At 39.0% G+C, this 19,242-nt stretch overlaps 1 protein-coding gene across 4 annotated transcripts in view; it reads left to right on the top strand.

Annotated features, from left to right (window-relative positions):
* Positions 1 to 19,242, top strand: part of LDAH (lipid droplet associated hydrolase) — a 104,202-nt gene that overhangs the window by 51,072 nt on the left and 33,888 nt on the right. The gene's annotated exons all lie outside the window — the stretch shown is intronic.

Here is a 19,242-nt window from a genome sequence, read left to right as displayed (position 1 = left end):
TCTGTCAAAAAATATGTGCCCAGCACAATGCATGACTCAGTGCTTAATCAATTAGTATATGGTAGTACTTGGTAAAGTCTGTTTATTGAGGGTATAGTAGCATTTGATAATGCTTGCTAAATGGACCTCAACAGTAATAAAATGAGCTGGTACTATTGCAGTATTTAAAAGAAAAATGTAGTGTTGTGTGCATATATACTTCTGTATACACTTTTAGAAAGTCTGAATGGGTAATTTTTTTAACCTGCTTCTCCCCACGCCTAGAATAATTGGGATTATTGATAGGTATGTCTTTTGATGGTCTTTTCATGACTGTTATTTGAATATGATTTTTAAAAAAACCACATATTGGGATTAGCATCATCATTCATCATACTGCTAGAATGAAGCAGGTTCTTTTTTAGAACAGTACAGCCATATTCAAATCTCATCAGGCCATGAGGTTCATAGCGGCTAGGACTCTAAGAGGCTCTGTGAATACCTTTATGGTTAGATGGATACAGGTCTGAAAGATCGAGCTCATACCTTGCTACATTTTGACTTTGTTATGCCAGTGAACCAGGTGTTCCCAGAAGAGCAGATTCATAGAGCCTTAGTGGATGGAGCATAGAAGAGATAGCATGCAAGAGTATGAAAACAGATGAACACATTGCTGTGAAGTTGTTCTTCTGTGGCTCTTGTTTATTCTAGCCAGAAGATTCTTTTTAGGTCTATCAGTTTGTGGAGATGAGAACGGTGAGTGTGATCTTTAAGGAAGGAAAAGGCTCTCTAATATGGGTACCCTGTATGCATGAAGCTGTTTCACCCTCTCCTCTTGCTCTTACGGAAAATCTGTGAACAATATGCAATGCAGGCCACAAAAAATTCCCTGAAGTGGAAAAAGCCTAGCAGGCACTAAATGAAAGATGCTTCACAAGAATAAAATGTGGTTGCTTTGAGATCTTGCATCCAAGCCAGTTCAGACTAATTGCATTGGGTTGGGAAGAAGCCAGATTATCAGGTGTCAGAAAGGTATATTGATGAATGGATAAAGATTGAAGCCAGCATCATTTCTGGCAGCCTGTCCCTGGGAAAGCAGACAGTAAATCATTTCCCGGTATCAGTCCTACAGAGCCCTGCAGAGGGCACATGCATAAATGAAGCCTGTAGACAGTCCAGAAACTCCCATTTCAACAAATAATTTGAATTCGTCTCCTCACCGGTAGAGTTCTGAGAGCTTCTGGAGTAAACCAAATTGAGTGTTAGAGATTCAGCCTTTTCCTTTTTCATGGCCCAGGACCCTTGGGGAAATGCTGAGAAACTTCTCGAGCCCCACTGAAAAGCAGAAAGGCTCTGAGGGCTTCCGTCATGTTATATGAATGTTGACTGGTGCCGATTCAGAAGTGATTCCGTAGAATCTTAGGGGCAGATTGTGATCATCTGGGTGCCAGGGGAGTTCTCCTCCAGGTCCTCTGAGGGAGATGGCCTCCTCTGTCTCCCTCGGCCACAGTCCCTGCACCTGCCGTGTGCGTACCTAGTGCTCCCTCCCACCTATTAGTATTTCTTCTTACCCACTTCCTTTCTGCTTCCTCCTAGCACCACCCAACAGATGCCTTCCATTCACCTTCTGAAATCATCTCAGATGCAAACTCCTACAGGAGTTCTTTCCTGATTTTTCTCAGTTGTTTTTATTATCCTTCCTTTGATACCTTTTTCTCATAATTCTTATATAGTCCACCTTGTATTATAGGTATTGCATATTTATTTGATTCTCCCTATTAGATGTTCATGCTTTCCTTTTTTTTTTTTTAAGTTGAGGTATAATTTACACACACAGTAACTCTTTTTTTTTTTCTCTCCCTGCCTCAATCTAGATAATTTCTGCGACCTATTTTTCAGTCCACCAATCTTCCCTTCAGCTATGTAGAAACTCCTTTTACACCCATCTTTTGCGGTCTTATTTCAGTTATTGTAATTTTTGCTTATAAAATTTCCATTTTATTATTTTTGTTGTTACCAATTCTTGAAATTCTGTTGTGTCTGATAATTTCAACATCCAAGTCTCGTGTGGTTGCGTTTCTTTTCTTTCTCCTTGCTTGTTTCTAGTCATCTCATCTTTCCCTCAGTATGTTTGTGTACAAGTCAGAGTTCTCCAGAGAAACAGAACCGGTAGGATGTGTGTACTTATAGAGGAAGATTAACTATAAGGAATTGGCTGACACAATTCTGGAGGCTGACAAATCCTGAGAGCTGTAATCCGTAAGAGACCCAGGAAGGCGGATGGTGTTTACGTTCTAGTCCCAAAGCAGCAAGTTCGAGACCCAGGAAAAGCTGATGTTTCAGTTAGAGTCCAAAGGCAGAAGAAAAACAATGTCCCTGCTCAAAAACAGCAGAAGGAATTCCATCCTACTCAGCCTTTCTGATTGGCTGAGGCCCACTAACATCAGGGAGAGCAATCTCTGCTTGACTTGGTCTGCTGATTCAAATATTTATCTCATCCAGAACATCCAGAATAGCGTTCCACAAATATCTGTTCACCCCATGGCTGAGTCAAGTTGACACAGAAAATGAACCATTCGGGCTCCTGGGTGGCTCAGTCGGTCGAGCATCCAACTCTTGGTTTCGGCTCAGGTCATGGTTTCATGGGTCATGAGGTCCAGCCCCATGTCAGGCTTTGTGTTCATCGGGGAGTCTGCTTGAGATTTTCTCCCTCTGCCCCTCCCGCCACTTGCTTGCTTTCTCTCTCTTTCTCAAATGAATCAATAAATAAATCTCTAAAAAAAAAAAAGAAAAGAAAAAATGAACCATCACTGCTAATAAGGTGTTCTTTTTTTTTTTTTTTAATGAATTCCTGACATTATATTTGAAAAATTGTTAAGACAGTGTGAAGCTTCTGTATTCCTCCATGGAGAATTTCCTTTTGCTTTTGACTAGCAATTACAGTAAGGACTGATCATACGTTAATGGCATCTGGACTCAGGCTGATCAATGCTACTTCCGTGAGAGTTGGTCTATGTCAGTTGGTCACTACTTCTAGGGAATAACCCTTTAGTAGTTCTCACTGAGAGCCTGGAGTGCCTTCTCTTGAGTGGGCACCAGATGCCCAAATTTTGGCCCTTGAGCCATAGTATACTTCTAGAAACCCAGCTTCTTGTCTTCTTAGCTGTGGTTCACAAATTGGTAAATAAGATGAGCTATTTGAACACACCTCTCTTGAGTTTCCTTTTTCTCTAGAATTTTGGCCCTTTCAGTCTCTTCTGCCTTTGATGCTTTCAAAGGCACTTTAAAAAAAATACTTTTTCCAGCTTTTCTAATTGTTCTTGGCAGGAGGATTGCTTTGCAGTAAGCTAGTCTGCCACCCCCACTCCCCATCTCCGCCGTTACCAGCTGTTGGCCTGGCTTCGTTTTCTTCAAGCTCTGCTATTGAAAAGTATGCCTTTCCAAGTTTTTGATTCTTTATGTGACTTGTTTCTTCTCTGGACAGTTTTAGAATCTTTACTTTATCCCCATTATTACATTTTATGATGATATTCCCTGGACTGTTTATGCTTTTTAATGTGGAAACTAGCATCCTTATATACCAAATTCTTCTCCTGTATTTTTTGCCTCCTTGTTTTCTCATTATTTACATGTTAAGCATCTAGAAATGATTCTCCTGATTTATTTTACATTGTCAATCTCTTTCACCCTTCCCCCTCTTTTTAGTTCTATGCAGTGAGAAATACTGCATATTTTCCCAGCTTTTTCTTGTAATTTTTCATAATTAAATTTTTTATTTCAGCCTTCATGAAAATAATTTCTTTGTTCCCTTTTTGTGGTGTCCTTTTTATTTCACGGCTCACTTGCTTTCTCTTTCTATCTGAGAACAAACTTTTGGAGTTTTGTTGCACTATCACGATTCATTATGAATACCTTTTTTCATGTTCTGTTTATGTTGGTCTCTCTAGTACCATTGAAGCTTTGCTTAAATGTCTGACATTCCTTTGTTATCTATTCATATTTAAGAATGAAGCACTGAAAATCCTAGGAGGTTTTGTGTGGGAGTGGGCCTTATCAGCTAGCCGGACTCGCTGCAGGGTGATTGGACAGGTATCCTGACATGGGGGTGGGGGGTATTCCTCAGTGTCACTATCTGTATGGTTTTTCTCTAGAGCCATTCAGTTTCTCCAAAAAAGTCTCCAAATCTCCTGTCTAAGGGCAGCCTCATCAGAGCAGAACAACATGAGAGGCCGGTGATTGCATTTGAGAGTTTCAGCATTTAGTGTTTGGGCTTTCATTGAACCCCTCTTTGCCGTGGGCCCTTTGCCCTGCCTTTCTTTGTGCTGTGTACCCAGCTCAGAAAGCTCTTTCGTTCAGTTTCTATACAGAATAAACGTGCGGTCCTGAGCTGGGCTTGGAGACGAGTTGTTGCTTGGGGTATTGGATGAGGCAGTCATCTTGGAAGCCTCACTGCCCCTCAGCCACACCTACAGCCATTCAGTCTGCTAGGCGCCAGGTACTGTCACTGAGCACCTGTAATAGACAGGAAAGTACCCGTGAACAAAGGGGAAAAGAAGCTCTGCCCTCTCAGAGCCCACAGTCTAAGGGGAAACGGTAATAAATACGGAAAATGCAGAAATTAATATGCTCAAAGGTGACACTCCCTTGGTAAAGAGTGGAGCAAGATCAAGGGGATTGGAAGTGCCCTGGCTGGGGGATAGAGGGCAGTGGTGGACTGTACTTTATTAGCTAACATTTTATCTGGAAATAGTTTCAAACGTACAGAAGAGTTAGAAGAATGAGAATAGTACATAGAGTACCTTACACACTTTACCCACATTTACAGTTGTTAATATTTTGCCTCATTTGCTTTATTATTTGTTCTCCCTCTCCCCACCCTCACACTCCATCTGTCTCTGTCTTCTCTCATATATACAGGATAGGGGTATGTGTACAGTGTGTGTTTATTTATTTATTTATTTATTTTTATTTATTTATATGTGTATACACATACACGTATATTAGTTGCTGGCTAAAATTTGAGCTGGTAACAGAGTATAAGATGCCCATTTTCATCATATAGCATTTTCAGATACCATGGAATATTTTTAACTGATAAATTAGTGACCTGTTGTATTTGTATGCCAAACACTCTTAAGAGCAGAAATGTTTGTAGAGTCTCAGGAGTGCTGTCCAACCCTGTTAGAGAAGGTAAGGAAGGGCCTTCCCAGAGGCACTTGTCCTCTCTCTGAGCTCCGTAGAAGCTGAGGTCTCAGAAGTTCAGTGAGTTGCAGTGTTAGAACTCAGAAGCTAACTCAGGTGTTTGCCGAGCCGGGAGACCACCAAGAGGGAGACTACCCTCAAGAACTTGGTGTGTCTGGGAGTCTGTGGGCGGAGGAGCACTCCGTTCAGAGGCCTAGGAGGGAGAAGATACGTAAGATACATCTTTGATACATCTCTGTTTTTTCCTGATCTGAAAGGAGGACAGATCCTTAGCTGCTCCATTATCAAAGCTGGTAATGGGATCTTTGTATGAACGTCAGTTATTTGGGCCTAACCCTTTGCTGTGAATTAATTGCTTGTTTTCCCAAGTTTTAATCCCTGTCTCCTGGGGTCTTAGCTGCCCTGACTGTTGGATTTGCTTTTTGCCAGATAATATGTAACAAGAAAGCCATATTTTGAGCCTTTTGACTTCTGAGAAGCTGGGAGTGTTGTCTGGGACAGCTTCTGTGGCAGAGTCCCTGTGGTGTGCTGCTTTGGCACGCACCCAGCATGTGCCTCTGGCCATGGGCCTTTCCATTGTTCCTCTCTCTCAGTCTGGAAACCTGTGATGGATACCTTTGCCTCATCTTAGCTCAGTTATTAAAATGGTACTTTATGAAACCGAGGTGTACGTGTTCCATAGTGTCTTTAGCAAAATTAAATGGGGAGGAGTCTTGAGGAGTCTTTTGTACAGATTTCCCCAAATAACCCTGAGCCGTGTCATCAGCACTTTGCTCATGGAGGTACCCAGTGAATACTGGTCAATTTCTCTTTCCAAGGCCCTTCTCAGAGGTTCCTAGGCCATGATGGATCAGAGGTTTCTAGTGCCCATTTTATGGTTCTGTTGTACTCTTTCTTTCCTATAACATACTTCCTATCATGCATTATTATAAATGTCTTTCTGCTCAGACTTCAGTTCTCTAAAAGCAGAGACCACTTTGTCTTGTCCACCAGTGAGTCTCCTGCACTCCCTGCAGCATTGGTGTATTGTAGGTACCAGTGTATCCTGAATGAAGGAATGAATGAATGAACCAAAAAACAAGCAGTAGACCTAATGAATGACCCTTCCTTCTTGGTCATTCTAGGCTTAAGCTTTTAAAGACTGCAGTTTCCAACTTTGGAAAGTCCCAACCCTATTGTGAACAATTGGAGTTTGTCTGTCTTTCTTTCTTTCTTTCTTTCTTTTCTTTCTTTTCTTTCTTTTCTTTCTTTTCTTTCTTTTCTTTCTTTCTTTCTTTCCTACATAGACTTCTCTGGCTCCAAGTTTAGGGAATTGCCAACTAGCACCTTTTTTGGTCAGCAAAACCATTCTTTCTGATTCTGTGTAGCTTTGCCATCGAAAACCAAGAGAAAGCCGAAATTGCCAAAGGCCCATAGTAGTCCTCTGAGAAGGTTGATGGTGTAGACATGAGGATAGGTTTGCTGTTGTCACCATTCACTGAGGCTACCTGGAGGAAACTGTTCAGTTCGGAGTGACGTGCTCTGTAGTAGAGGGCTGTGCCGCCCAGCAGCCTGTGAAGAGTCATCTGCAGTGGGTCTGTGAGCGTCACAATTTCCTATTTGAGTTCTTTGTGATTCTGAATCTGAAAGACTCAAAAGGAAGTGAATCCCAAGCGATATTAAGCTGAGGAGAAGAGCACTTTGCATTCAAAAGAAAATAAATGTGAAGTATGAAATGACAAGAGCTTGAGAACAATGGGCTATAGGAAGACTTTGAACCTATGTTTCAAATATTTAAGTGTAATTAATCATAAGCTATATAAATCTATCTGCAAATATGCAAGCATTCCTTATAATTAGCAACACCAACATGTAGATTAAGTGCATAGAATGGCTTTTTTTTTTTTTTACATTCAAGTAATTTAAGTGTAGAAAAATCTCTGTCCCAGAGGGTCATGAGTATAATTCACATGAATGGAAAATTGTAAAAGTGGTCTTTTTCTTGAATGCCGTCCATCTGAAGCAAAACATGTTGAAGTGGTATTATTTTTTTCAGCAATCAATTGTTGAAGGATCTCGTGCTTTACTTCTTAGGATACAGGGTTAGTAATTTCTGAAACTGAATGGTTTGAAACACTTGTAAATATTGGTCCATATATACAATGGAATATTATTCAGCTATCAAAAAGAACAATTTCTCAACATTTGCTGCAACGTGGATGGCACTGGAGGAGATAATGCTAAGTGAAATAAGTCAAGCAGAGAAAGACAATTATCATATGGTTTCTCTCATCTATGGAACATAAGAACTAGGAAGATCGGTAGAAGAAAGGGATAAAGAAAGGGGGGGTAATCAGAAGGGGGAATGAAGCATGAGAGACTATGGACTCTGAGAAACAAACTGTGGGCTACAGAGGGGAGGGGGGTGGGGGAATGGAATAGGCTGGTGATGGGTAGTAAGGAGGGCACGTATTGCATGGTGCACTGGGTGTTATACGCAACTAATGAATCATGGAACTTTACATCAAAAACCAGGGATGTACTGTATGGTGACTAACATAATATAATAAAAAAAATATTAAAAAAAATATATTGGCCTGCCTCTAACAATAATGATAGTGATTGGCTCACCCAGAGGAAATTAGGTCACAAACAATAATGATTGCTAAGAAATTCTTTTGTATAAAAGTATATAGTGTATATAATAGTTAATGGCATGGGCTCTGAAGTTACCCTGCTTGGGTGCGTACCTCATCTTTGTCACTAAGCCTCAGTTTTCTCTACAGAATGAAGAAACTACTCAATAAGGTTGTCACAGGTATTAAATGAGATAATGTTCGTAAGGTGCCTTTACATAGTTCCTAGAAAGTAGCAAAGTGATTACTGTTATTACAAGCACTTCCCTACTGTGGGGCATATCCCTATCTTACTCCCATACGAAACTGTTAAAACAGAATACAAGATCTCAGAAAGCAAGCGCTTGATCATTAGAACTGAATGGCATCTGCAGATTATAAACTGCATACATACGATTAAATAAGCTGAATAGTCTTATGCTAAGGAGAGGAAAATATGGCCCCAAGGGGAGAGGAGATAAATAGGTCAGACTAGGATTATCTCTAGGTCTGTGCCTTGATCGCCAACAACTTTATCTTTAAAGGCTATGTGGTTCTCTAACATGACTTAACAACGTTGGCAATCATATAAAAGGAAAAACTGTGTGCTGTGTGTTCCTGTTTTTAATATGTGCTGTGGAGAAGCACCCTGCCATTACTGCAGCAGGTGGGCTCAGCTAACAAACAAATAGGGAAAGTGGCAGTGATACTGTTCATTTCATGATATTGAAATACTATTTATCGTGGCTTCAGTTAGTCCAAACGTAGAGGCATCATGGCTGCATCCCAGAAAAAATGGATATATCTCTAGTACGCTATCTGAACAATAATATTTATTGGTGATTCTTTAGATTGTACTCTTTGTTTAAAAAACATGCCAGGGGCGCCTGAGTGACTCAATCATTACGCGTCTGCCTTCGGCTCAGGGCGTGATCCCGGAGTCCTGGGATCGAGCCCCACATCAGGCTCCTCTGCTGGGAGCCTGCCTCTTTCTCTCCCACTCTCCCTGCCTGTGTTCCCTCTCTCACTGGCTGTCTCTCTCTCTGTCAAATAAATAAATAAAATCTTTTTAAAAAATAAAATAATAAATAAATAAATAAATAAATAACATGCCAATTTAATGAAACATTGCACATAATCCACGTCTGAACATCATACATCTTACCTTATGGCTATAATTGAAATTGTTCCCTAGCTTCCTGTCTATAAAATAACTAACAATAATAATAAATTTGGAAAAAATAAACATCAAAATACTCTCTCTGATCCCCCAAAATGTACCTTCTATAAAAAGTCCCAACGTGTGTATTTACTTTCCTGCACTATTCAAGAAACATGGTTGTGCATCATCATCAAAGTTGACTCTGGTAGATTTCAAATGAGAATGTGAAATATATGAGAATGTTTCCTTGGAGTAGAATGAACTGGCCAGCCTAGAAGTTCTTTCTTTAATGAGACAGTAACATAAGAAAATGTTTCGTCATGTACACAGATTTGGAAACCTTCTCTGCACAGCTGTGTTATAAAATTGGGTATACTTCCTTGACCCTGATGATTGTTTTGCCAGTAGGTTTCTGTATGAATAAAAGAAATTTTTATTACTGAGGCTTATCCTATCAAATTTGGACTATAAATTTCATTGAAGTTGCCATTATGGTATCTAAGAAAAGTATAAGTTTCACCCAACAGGTAATAACTGTTGTTCTCCAAAGGCAAGAGAGGAAAACCAGTCTCATCAACTGAGTATTAGTTGTGATAAGCAATCTTTGGTCTTCTTATAGTTTTGAGAGGTAATGATGCATTCAGAGTAAGAATTTGAACTTCCTTATTGTTTCGGTACATTCCCATGATTTCAGAGTGCACTTGAATTCTCATTTTGTTATTGATACAGATCAACCACATGTAACCCTGTAGTTGCTCATGTATTTTTAGAGTTTTTCTTGCATGCAGTTTTGTTTAACATGGGTCACAGTAATGGATCATTTATACAAAGTAATGGATTGCTTCCTCTTTCTGCCAGCTGATTTGATCAGTCTGAAGTTCCTTTGTACTGTGGGTTACTTAACAAGTATGGAATCTGTATGGTATATTTTTTAGTATGACAGTAACTGTATTAACCATTTGTGTTCTCTAAATCTTTTAAGGACATTTTAATAAACACAAGCCCTAGTTTTGAAATGAATAAACTTGAAACTAAAATGAGCAAAGAGTTATCATAAAGGACTAAACCACCAGACTTCTTGGAAAGCAGGTCATTTTCATTAGGTGATTGTTCTGGTTTAACTGTGGATTGGCCAGGAAAAAAAATGAAAACATTTCTTTCTAGCTTTCCCATTTAACGTCTTTTTCTGCTTTTACAAACGGAGTATAAGAGAACATATTTGTTTCACTTTCCTAATGAAGAATTTGTAGTACCTGAGGGTCCTAGTTCTGAACATTTTCCTTTATCATCCATGGTGCTGTTTTATAAATGGCAGGTTTAGGGGATTAATATTAAATGTAATGATGATCTCGCATTATTCCCTGAAATTATTTTTTTAGCCAAATCCCTGATGATAGTGGTTGGTTTCGTTTTTTACTAATACGGTTTAAAAGTTGCCTGGAGGAGAAAATAAGATTGAGAGCTGAACAGTTAAATTCCAGTTGGTGGAGACTGCATTATTCAGTGACATTCATTCTCCAGGTACCATTCATAGGACATAGTTGAAAAACCTGAAAATAAGCAAAATCGCCTTTGTGTTTTCAGAGTTAAAACCCCAAAGAGCATATGAGCCCAAATGCGTAGAATGTCTCCTTTAAAGTTTGCTAACTCCCTTTTATTCACAGTCCCAACCAGCTGGTTTCAAAAAAAGAAAGAGAATTTAGACATCCTTGTTGTCAGCACATGCAAATCTACCAGATGTTAATTGTAATGTAGTATTCCATTGTGTGGCCGCACCGCCATGTATGGGGCCACTTCTCATTATGAACTCTCATCTCCAATCCTTTGCTACTCCAAGTAATTCTTTTTTCCAGTTTCCCAACTGCATTTATTGAACAGCTCCTTTTTTTCTCCACTGATGTCTTCATCATAAATTTTATTCCCACATGTATTCAGGTTTGTTTTGAGACTCTTTTATGTTCCACTGAGCTATGTGATCCTTTTCTGATAAATAGTTTCAACTGTTGTAGCTTCGCAATCTGTCCAATATTGTGGAGAGCCAATCTCTTTCTCTTCTTTTTCAGAATTCCTAGTTGGTTAGTGCATTTCATTTTGCAAATAAACATTAATATAATTCATTAAATTTCAAAATAAGAATCATCTTTTAGTATTTTAATTGGTATTGAAATGAATTGATCCATTAATTTAGCAGGAGAATTTGTATCTCTTTTGCAACGGAAGAACAAAGAAATGTCCCATTGTGTTTTAAAGTTTTCTTTAGATAAGTGCACTGCATTTCTTCTTACATTTGTATTTAGCTATTATTTTATACATGGGATTTCTTAATGTTTTAAATGTAAGTCATAAATAATGGTAATTTTGCCTTTCCAATATTTATAACTCATTTTTTATCTTGTCTAATTTCACCAATTTAGTACTTTTGAGACAGTATTAACAATACAAGAACAGAGTAATTCTATTAAAGTCAAACACATCACTCTTGTTTCCAAAACCCTTCAGAGGCTTCTCAGCTACTCACAGTAAAACCCAAAGTCCTATCAGACTCTATGTCCTCTGTCCCCCCTGCTGTCCCCATGATCACAGCATGAACTGCTGTCCTTTCACACATCCCACCCCAGCAATACTGTTCTCCATGCTTTTGCTCAACACACCAAATTAGGTTCTGTCTTATACCCTTTCCACTTGACCTGCTCCTCCCTCTTCCAGAAAAACTTTTTTTCCAAATATCTTCCAGCTCACTCCATGAATGTGTTTGCCCAAATGTCAGCTATCTTTGTAGCCTTTCTTTGACACCCTATTGAAAGCTACACCACCACTTCCAGCAATTCCTAATCTCCTTTCATTAGTGTATTTCTTCTCTGTATCACCATGGACCTGAGTTTACTAACATAGGCATTTTTGCTTAATTATTATTTTATTATTTATTGTTGTTTATTCCTTAAATTGTCCTGTAATTACTTTAGAATTATTAATCATTTTTGTGACTTACATGCTTTAATCACTTTTTGTATCATTTACTCAATAATTTAATATTTATTATCAATTATATTTATTGTTTATATCTTTCTCATTGCAAAAGATAGAAAGAAGAAAAAAATAAGGTGAAGGTATACAAAAAAATAAAGTGCAACAAAGTAAGATTTTAGGTTTGCATTTTAGGCTTAGCTCCAAAATATTAGGAATTATTTAAATAAAAAGGTAGTAAGCGTATTAATCATACTAGTTAAAAGACAAAGACTGTCAGATTAGATAGAGAAAAACATCCAAATATAGCCTCTAAATGTAAGGCCATAGACATGTAGAAAGTGAAAGAGTGGGAAAAGTTGTATCATACAAATTCTAACCAAAAGAAAGCTGCTGTAGCTATGTTCATATTAAAATAAGCCCTAAGGGAAAAGCATGCTAGAAATGAAGAGAGTTCTTTTTTTTTTTTTTTTTAAGATTTTATTTATTCATTTGACAGAGAGAGCACGCACAAGCAGGGGGAGCAGCAGGCAGAGGGAGAAGCAGGCTCTCCTCTGAGCAGGGAGGCCGATGTGGGGCCCGATGTGGGGCTCGATGTGGGGCTTGATTGCAGGGTCATGGGATCATAACCTGACCCGAAGGCAGACGCTTAACTGACTGAGAAACCCAGCAGCACCTGAAGAGAGTTCTTTCATAATTATAAAGGTTTACTCTGTTAGGCACTAATAGTCAACATCAGGAATGAAAGAGGTTATATCACTACTGTGGTCCAGAGATTGAAGTATAATCACAGTATATTACAAATAACTTTATGCCAATAAATTTTGAAGTTTAAATGAAATAGACAAACCCCTAGGAAAAGATAACATTAAACATACTGAAGAAGAACTTTTATTATTTTTTTTCCAAGAACTTTTAAAAGCCTGAGTGGTCCTAAGCCGTTAAAGAAATTGAATCCATCAATAGGCAAAACTTTCTAAAATATACTTAAGGCTTCACTAATGAGTTCTATCAAATATTTGGAGAATAAATCATTATTATTTTACAGAATCCTCTAAGCAACAGAAGAGGAGACCATACTCTCCAACTTAGTTTCCTCAAACTAGCAAACCCTTTACATCCAAACCTGGAAAAAGGTAATACAAGGAAAGAAAGTCATAGACCAGACTCAGTCATCAACATGCAAAGTGCTATACAAAATATTAGGGAACCATGTAAAAAGAATGTATCATGATCACAGTGGGTTTATCCCAAGAATGAAAAGTTAATTTCACATTAGAAAATCAATTGATAATTTACCACATTAATAAATGAAAGGAAAAAAATCATATAATCATCCCAATAGGTACCAAAAAGGTAATTGATAAAATTCAGCATCCATTTATGATTTTAAAAAGCAATTAACAAACTAGGAATAGAAATGTTTTTAATCTGACAAAAGTATGTCTCTGGAAAACCTTCAGTGCACATCATCTTGTGATTATATTGAAAAAAAAATTTTTTTTTAGTTTGGGAAAAGAATTATTTCTGTTAGCATTGTATTAGCTCAGTTAATGTAAGAGAAAAAGATACAAGGATTTGAAAAGAAGAAATAACACTATCATTATATGTGGATGATCTGACTATGTGTTAGAAAATCCAGAAGGATCTACCGACAACTTATTAGAACTCAGGGACTTTAATAAGTTTGCTAGACACAAAATCAACATGTAAATATTATTTATATCATATATAAGCAGCAACCATTTAGAAAATGAATTTTTTTTAAAGATTTTATTTATTTGAGAGACAGAGAGTACAAGTGGAAGGGAGAGGAGAGAGAATCTGAAGCAGACTCTGCACTGAGCACAGAGCCCAATGCAGGGCTCAATCCCACGACCATGAGATGGTGACCTGAGCTGAAACCGAGCCAGATGCTTAACCAACTGAGCCACCCAGGCACCCCTAGAGAATGAAATTTTTAAGATACCCTATTTACAATAGCATAAAAAAATAAGTACCTAAAAATAAGTACCTAATAATAATAAACAAAAAGTTGTACAAGATGACTACATGTAAAATGTATAAACATTTTTAGAGACACAAAAAAAGAACTATCCCATGTTCATGGGTTGGAAAACTCAATATTATAAAGATAATACTTCTTGAGTTAATTTTTAAATTTAGTACAATCAGAATCTCAATGAGATGTTTGTGGAACTTGAATAGCCAATTCCAAAATGTTTATGGAAATTCAGAGAGCCAAAAGTACCCAAGGCATTTTTGAAGACAAGCTGGGGTTTAACTTTTTGTACCAAATATCAAAATATATTATGAAGCTTTTGTCAGTATGACACTGTGCTCTTGGTATAGAGTGAGAGAGGTTGGCCAGTAGAACTGGTCAGAGAGCACTAAAAAGAACCCATTCACATCTACATGGGATTCACAACAGGAGTGTCCATGCAGAAAAGCAGAGAAAGGTCAGCCTTTACAGTTTATAGTGCTGGGACAATCGAGTTTCCATATGTTAAGAAATTAAATTAGACCCATATTTCACGGCACACATAACAATCAGTTTCAGGTAGATTATGGATTTAAGTGTGGAAGACTAGACCACAGAGCTTTTGGAGACACTATTAAAGAATGCTGGCTGCCGGGGAGCCAGCCATGCCCATGGACTCTGGCCCATCTGGCTTCTTTAGTGTGGCGTGTTCTAGGGCTCCTGGTGAGACTGGCAAACGAGAGTCCAGCTGAAGCCAAGAGGTCAGTTCCTTCATCTTTTCCTTTGCGGCCACTGCAGCTGCTAACACACCTGCTTCCAGCCTCGAGGGAGAAGTCTTCCTGTGGTTGGGAAAAGTAGCTCCTTGGCCCTTCTGCTGGGAGGCCTCAGCAGGGCAGCGAGAAACCCTGCCCGTCCCAGCACCGAAGACTGCTTTGTGTAAATCCACCCCTGTTTGAATCTCTCAAGTCTCGTTAAGTCCAATAGAATGTTGGTAGCACTTACAGGAGTAAAAGGACTCGTGATGTTAGAACGACCCAAAAGATAGGGAAAGACTTCTGAATCTGAAGGTGTAAAATCAGTGGTCAATTGTAACACCACTCCAGTTGGTGAGAGAATTCATCCTTTCTGCCTCTCAGACTCTTACAGCATGCTGCTTGGTATCCAAGTGAAATGCCAGATCCCCGAATTAAACTGCTAATGTTTGACAAAATGATAAAAATTTACTTTCTGTGTGAGTTCCAGACACCCACTAAAGTGCCTGTACTTTCAGAAACAGAGGAGTAAAGTGTCATAGTTATTAATGCCATGTTGCGTAAGAGTTCTTATGGATCCACATCTTTAACACTTGGTATTGTTAGACTTCTTAATTTTTGCCGGTCTGTAGGGGATATTCCATGTGCCTAAGAGTGACAGTAGTCACATCTGACCTTGAGCCATCAGTCGTGGTCCTGAAGAATGTCTTTGGGCAGAAAGGCAGAGGTGACGTGGCGGCACGCCACTGTTCACTGACTATGGGAGCGGGCCGAGCCTGTTCCAGGGCTGTTGGATTCTTTACAGGTGCCTCCCGCAATGGCAGAGGCCTGCAGTTACGGTGCTGGTGCTGCCCGCTCTGCTCACCTGTTTCCTCACCCTGTGGTGGTTATTGCAGAATTGGGACCGCTGTAGCCCAGTGTTCTACCAGAGGGGAAGAAGAAGACCGAATATCAGAGTGGTCCTGGGATTACAGAGCTGATCTCGTTCCTCCTCTGTCTGTGTTTGGATACGCTGGGTTGGAATTCACACTGAAAGTGGCATCCAGGGAGAACGATTCCTTTAACTGACTTTTCTTGGTTAGTCAGACTTCACAGAGATTCCATAACCTTTATGTGAGTCTTTATATATAATCTTTGTATAAACCCATTGCAGAATAAGCAGCAGGCTCTCATCAGCGGATTCTGGATCATCCCTGATGTTCTGGAGTCCATAGTCATCTGCACCACAAGGCTCCACGAATGCCTTTATTATGCACACTCAGTCTATCTAACATCTCCTCTGCTTTGCACTTAAGAAGATGCTAAAGTGGCAGCAAGTCCCGTATTCTAGCTGAAACCCTACATTCATTCCAAAAGCACATTGTGAGCATTTTATATGTAAAGTTGCCAATGCAGCATTTAAAAAATCCTCAGAAAAGGCTGTGGCTCCCTGCTCCCAAAGAATGTCTTTTGTTCACCACCAAGACCACAAGGAACAGTACATTCTTACTTAATGTGACAGAGGAGGAGACCTCGTAGAGGTCAAATTATGATGACCAAAAAAGAAACAACTAAAATATCTCAGCTGCTATTGAGAGAAAAGGAAGAGTCTATAGGAAATGGCTGAGCACTCAACTGACAGATATGACCAAGGAAAAACAAGAAAGATGATTACAAAGAAGAGTCCTCCACGGTTTCACCCTCAAATCCCTGTTCTTTATTAGTGGGAGACACTAACAGAGAGACTGTATATTAGTGAGAATTACAGATCAACTTGAACATTTGGGCAGTGGCACCCTACAGGTTACTATGGAAAAGGACTGTCAGTGGTAGAGAATGAAAAAGAGTCCACAAAAGGCTGTGCTGTCCTGTCAGGTCCTTCCAGGAAAAGTGCATTCAGTGCATCCGAAACGAGGAAGGTAAATACAGAAGGGAAATGGCAAATCACTGATACCTGGAATCAAAGGAACAGACTCGCAGACTCCACTAAGAGGTAGCTTTACCTGATTTCTAAAGAAGCATTTCGAATGAGAAAAGTAATATCTTCATGATTTGAGGTTGGACAAGAATTTTTTTGAGCTCGGCACAAAAAATAAATGTAAGAGAAAAGATTTAAATGCAACTGCATTGAACTTAAGAACTTATGCCCGCTAAGAAAAAAAATAAGAGATGAACAGGCAAGCTAAGGACTGCAACATGACAAAGGACTAGTATCGAAAATAAAAAAACATGGGGCGCCTGGGTAGCGCAGTCGTTAAAGCGTCTGCCTTCGGCTCAGGGCGTGATCCCGGCGTACTGGGATCGAGTCCCACATCGGGCTCCTCCGCTAGGAGCCTGCTTCTTCCTCTCCCACTCCCCCTGCTGTGTTCCGTCTCTCGCTGGCTGTCTCTCTGTCACATAAATAAATAAAATCTTTAAAAAAAAAAAAAAAAGAAAGAAAATAAAAAAACAAAGACTACAAATCAAGGAGAGAAAATGACAGGCAGCCTAATAGAAAAGTGTGCAAGAGACTTGAATAAGCACTTCAGGAGATATAGAAAATGTAAACACATAAAAGTTGTTCAACTCTGCTGCCGATCAGAGAAAACACAAAGCTATACTGAAATACCGCTATTCTTCAGGTTAGTCAAGATTACAGAGTTTATCAGTACCAAATGTAGTACAGATATGTAACAATATGAGCTCATGTCTGTTGATATGGGGGGTACGTTAGTACAACTACTTTGGGAAATTATTTGGAATTATCTACTAAAGCTGAACCTACACATACCACACGACATAGTATTTCTACTTCGAGTGATATCATCAACAGAAATACATACATGCATGCACCAAGAGACACATAAAAATGTTCACAGCAGCATGTTTGTAGTATCTCTGGACTGAAAACGACCCAAATAGCTATCAGTAAAATAAATAGCAGTATGTTCATACAGGGGAAACTGTAGAGCCAAGATAATAAGCGTTTCCTACATATATCAACACGGATGAATCTTATAAACTATTGAGGGAAGGAAGTAAAACACAAAAACATACTGCTGATTGCATTTATATAAAATTCATTAACAGACAAGCTTTAACTATAGTATTAAGGAATATGTATTAGTCTACTCAAACTGCCGTAACAAAATACCGTAGACTAGGGGGCTTAAAGAAGTGACATTTATTTTCTTGAAGTTCTGGAGGCTGGAAATCCAAGATCAGCATGCCGGCCTGGTGAGTTTCTGGTGAGATTTCTTGGCCTGTAGACGGCTACCTTCTCCATGTGTGTTCACCAGACCTCTTTGTGTGTGCTTGGGAAGAGAGCGAGCTCCGTGGTGAATCTCCTTACAAGGACACTAATCCTGCCTACCAGAGCCCCACCTTGTGACCTCATTTAACTCTACATATAATCACATTGGGAATTAGGGCTTCAGCTTATGATTTCAGGAGAGTCACAATTCAGTCGATTGCAGGACGATAACTATTAATGTAAAGTAAAATAAGGAAGTGATTATAGTATTAAGGAATGATAAGTATTGATATAAAACAAAGTAAGGAAGTCAGGATAGAGGTTACCTAAGATGTGAAAGAGGTAGGAGTTGGGATTGAAAGGTGCCATGCTGGCAGTGTTTTGTTTCGGGATCCACATAGCTGTTCATTTATTCCATTATTTGTTAAATTACGCATTAATGTTTTATATGCTTTTCCATATGTATCTTAAACTTCTTTTATTTTTTATTTTTTTTTAAGATTTTATTTATTTGACAGAGAGACAGCCAGTGAGAGAGGGAACACAAGCAGGGGGAGTGGGAGAGGAAGAAGCAGACTCCCAGCGGAGGAGCCTGATGTGGGGCTCGATCCCAGAACGCCAGGATCACGCCCTGAGCCGAAGGCAGGCGCTTAACGACTGCGCCACCCAGGCGCCCCTAAACTTTTTTTTAAAAAAGTAAAACCATTGTGTCCGTTCTCATTTCCTGGTCTACAATCTGTTAACATTGGTGATCTATTTCACTTATATTACTCTGTTATTAATAGGGATTGTGCTTAACTCTGCCTTTTCTGATTCCTCATAGAAATTATTTTTATATATTCTTTAAGTATTAATATGGTAGATAAGGTAAATTTAAAGTGTTTTAAAGATGCTCTTCTTTCTTGTGGAGTATATATTTCCAGGTATCAGTTGAAATTATATTTTGTCCTTGAACATTTTCCCCTGTGGGTAGAGATTTCCAGCTTTGCTTCTTTCTGGCCTGCACTTTGTTAAGGTTAAATCAGGTATTAGAAATGTATTTGGTCCTCTTAAAGATTATCTTTTATTGGTAAGAACAAGGAATAGAGGATCTTTTCCAAAGTGAATTATTCCCAACTATAATCAATAAATGCTGACTAGAACCAAGGTTCTTTATGGAGCTCTACTTTCTTCTGGTATCAATAGTCAGTCGATATGGTGTAGCTCCTGAAAAGGCACTTGAATTCCTAATTTCAGCAGTCTTTCGAAAGGATTGTGAATTGCTGTCCCAATCAGGGAAGTATCTAGTAATCTGATTTGCTCCTAACCCTGAAAATTAACCCCAGTAACTCAAGGGGACATCCTTATATTCTCCCTCAGATGGCTTGTGCAGTGAGAAGACAGCAGATGGTGATTCT

Source organism: Ursus maritimus, unplaced genomic scaffold (genome assembly GCF_017311325.1).
Source record: "Ursus maritimus isolate PB19 unplaced genomic scaffold, ASM1731132v1 scaffold_6, whole genome shotgun sequence".
NCBI classification, from domain to species: domain Eukaryota; kingdom Metazoa; phylum Chordata; class Mammalia; order Carnivora; family Ursidae; genus Ursus; species Ursus maritimus.
The sequence above is the reverse complement of the archived record's forward strand: the minus strand, read 5'-3'. Positions and strand labels throughout refer to the sequence as shown.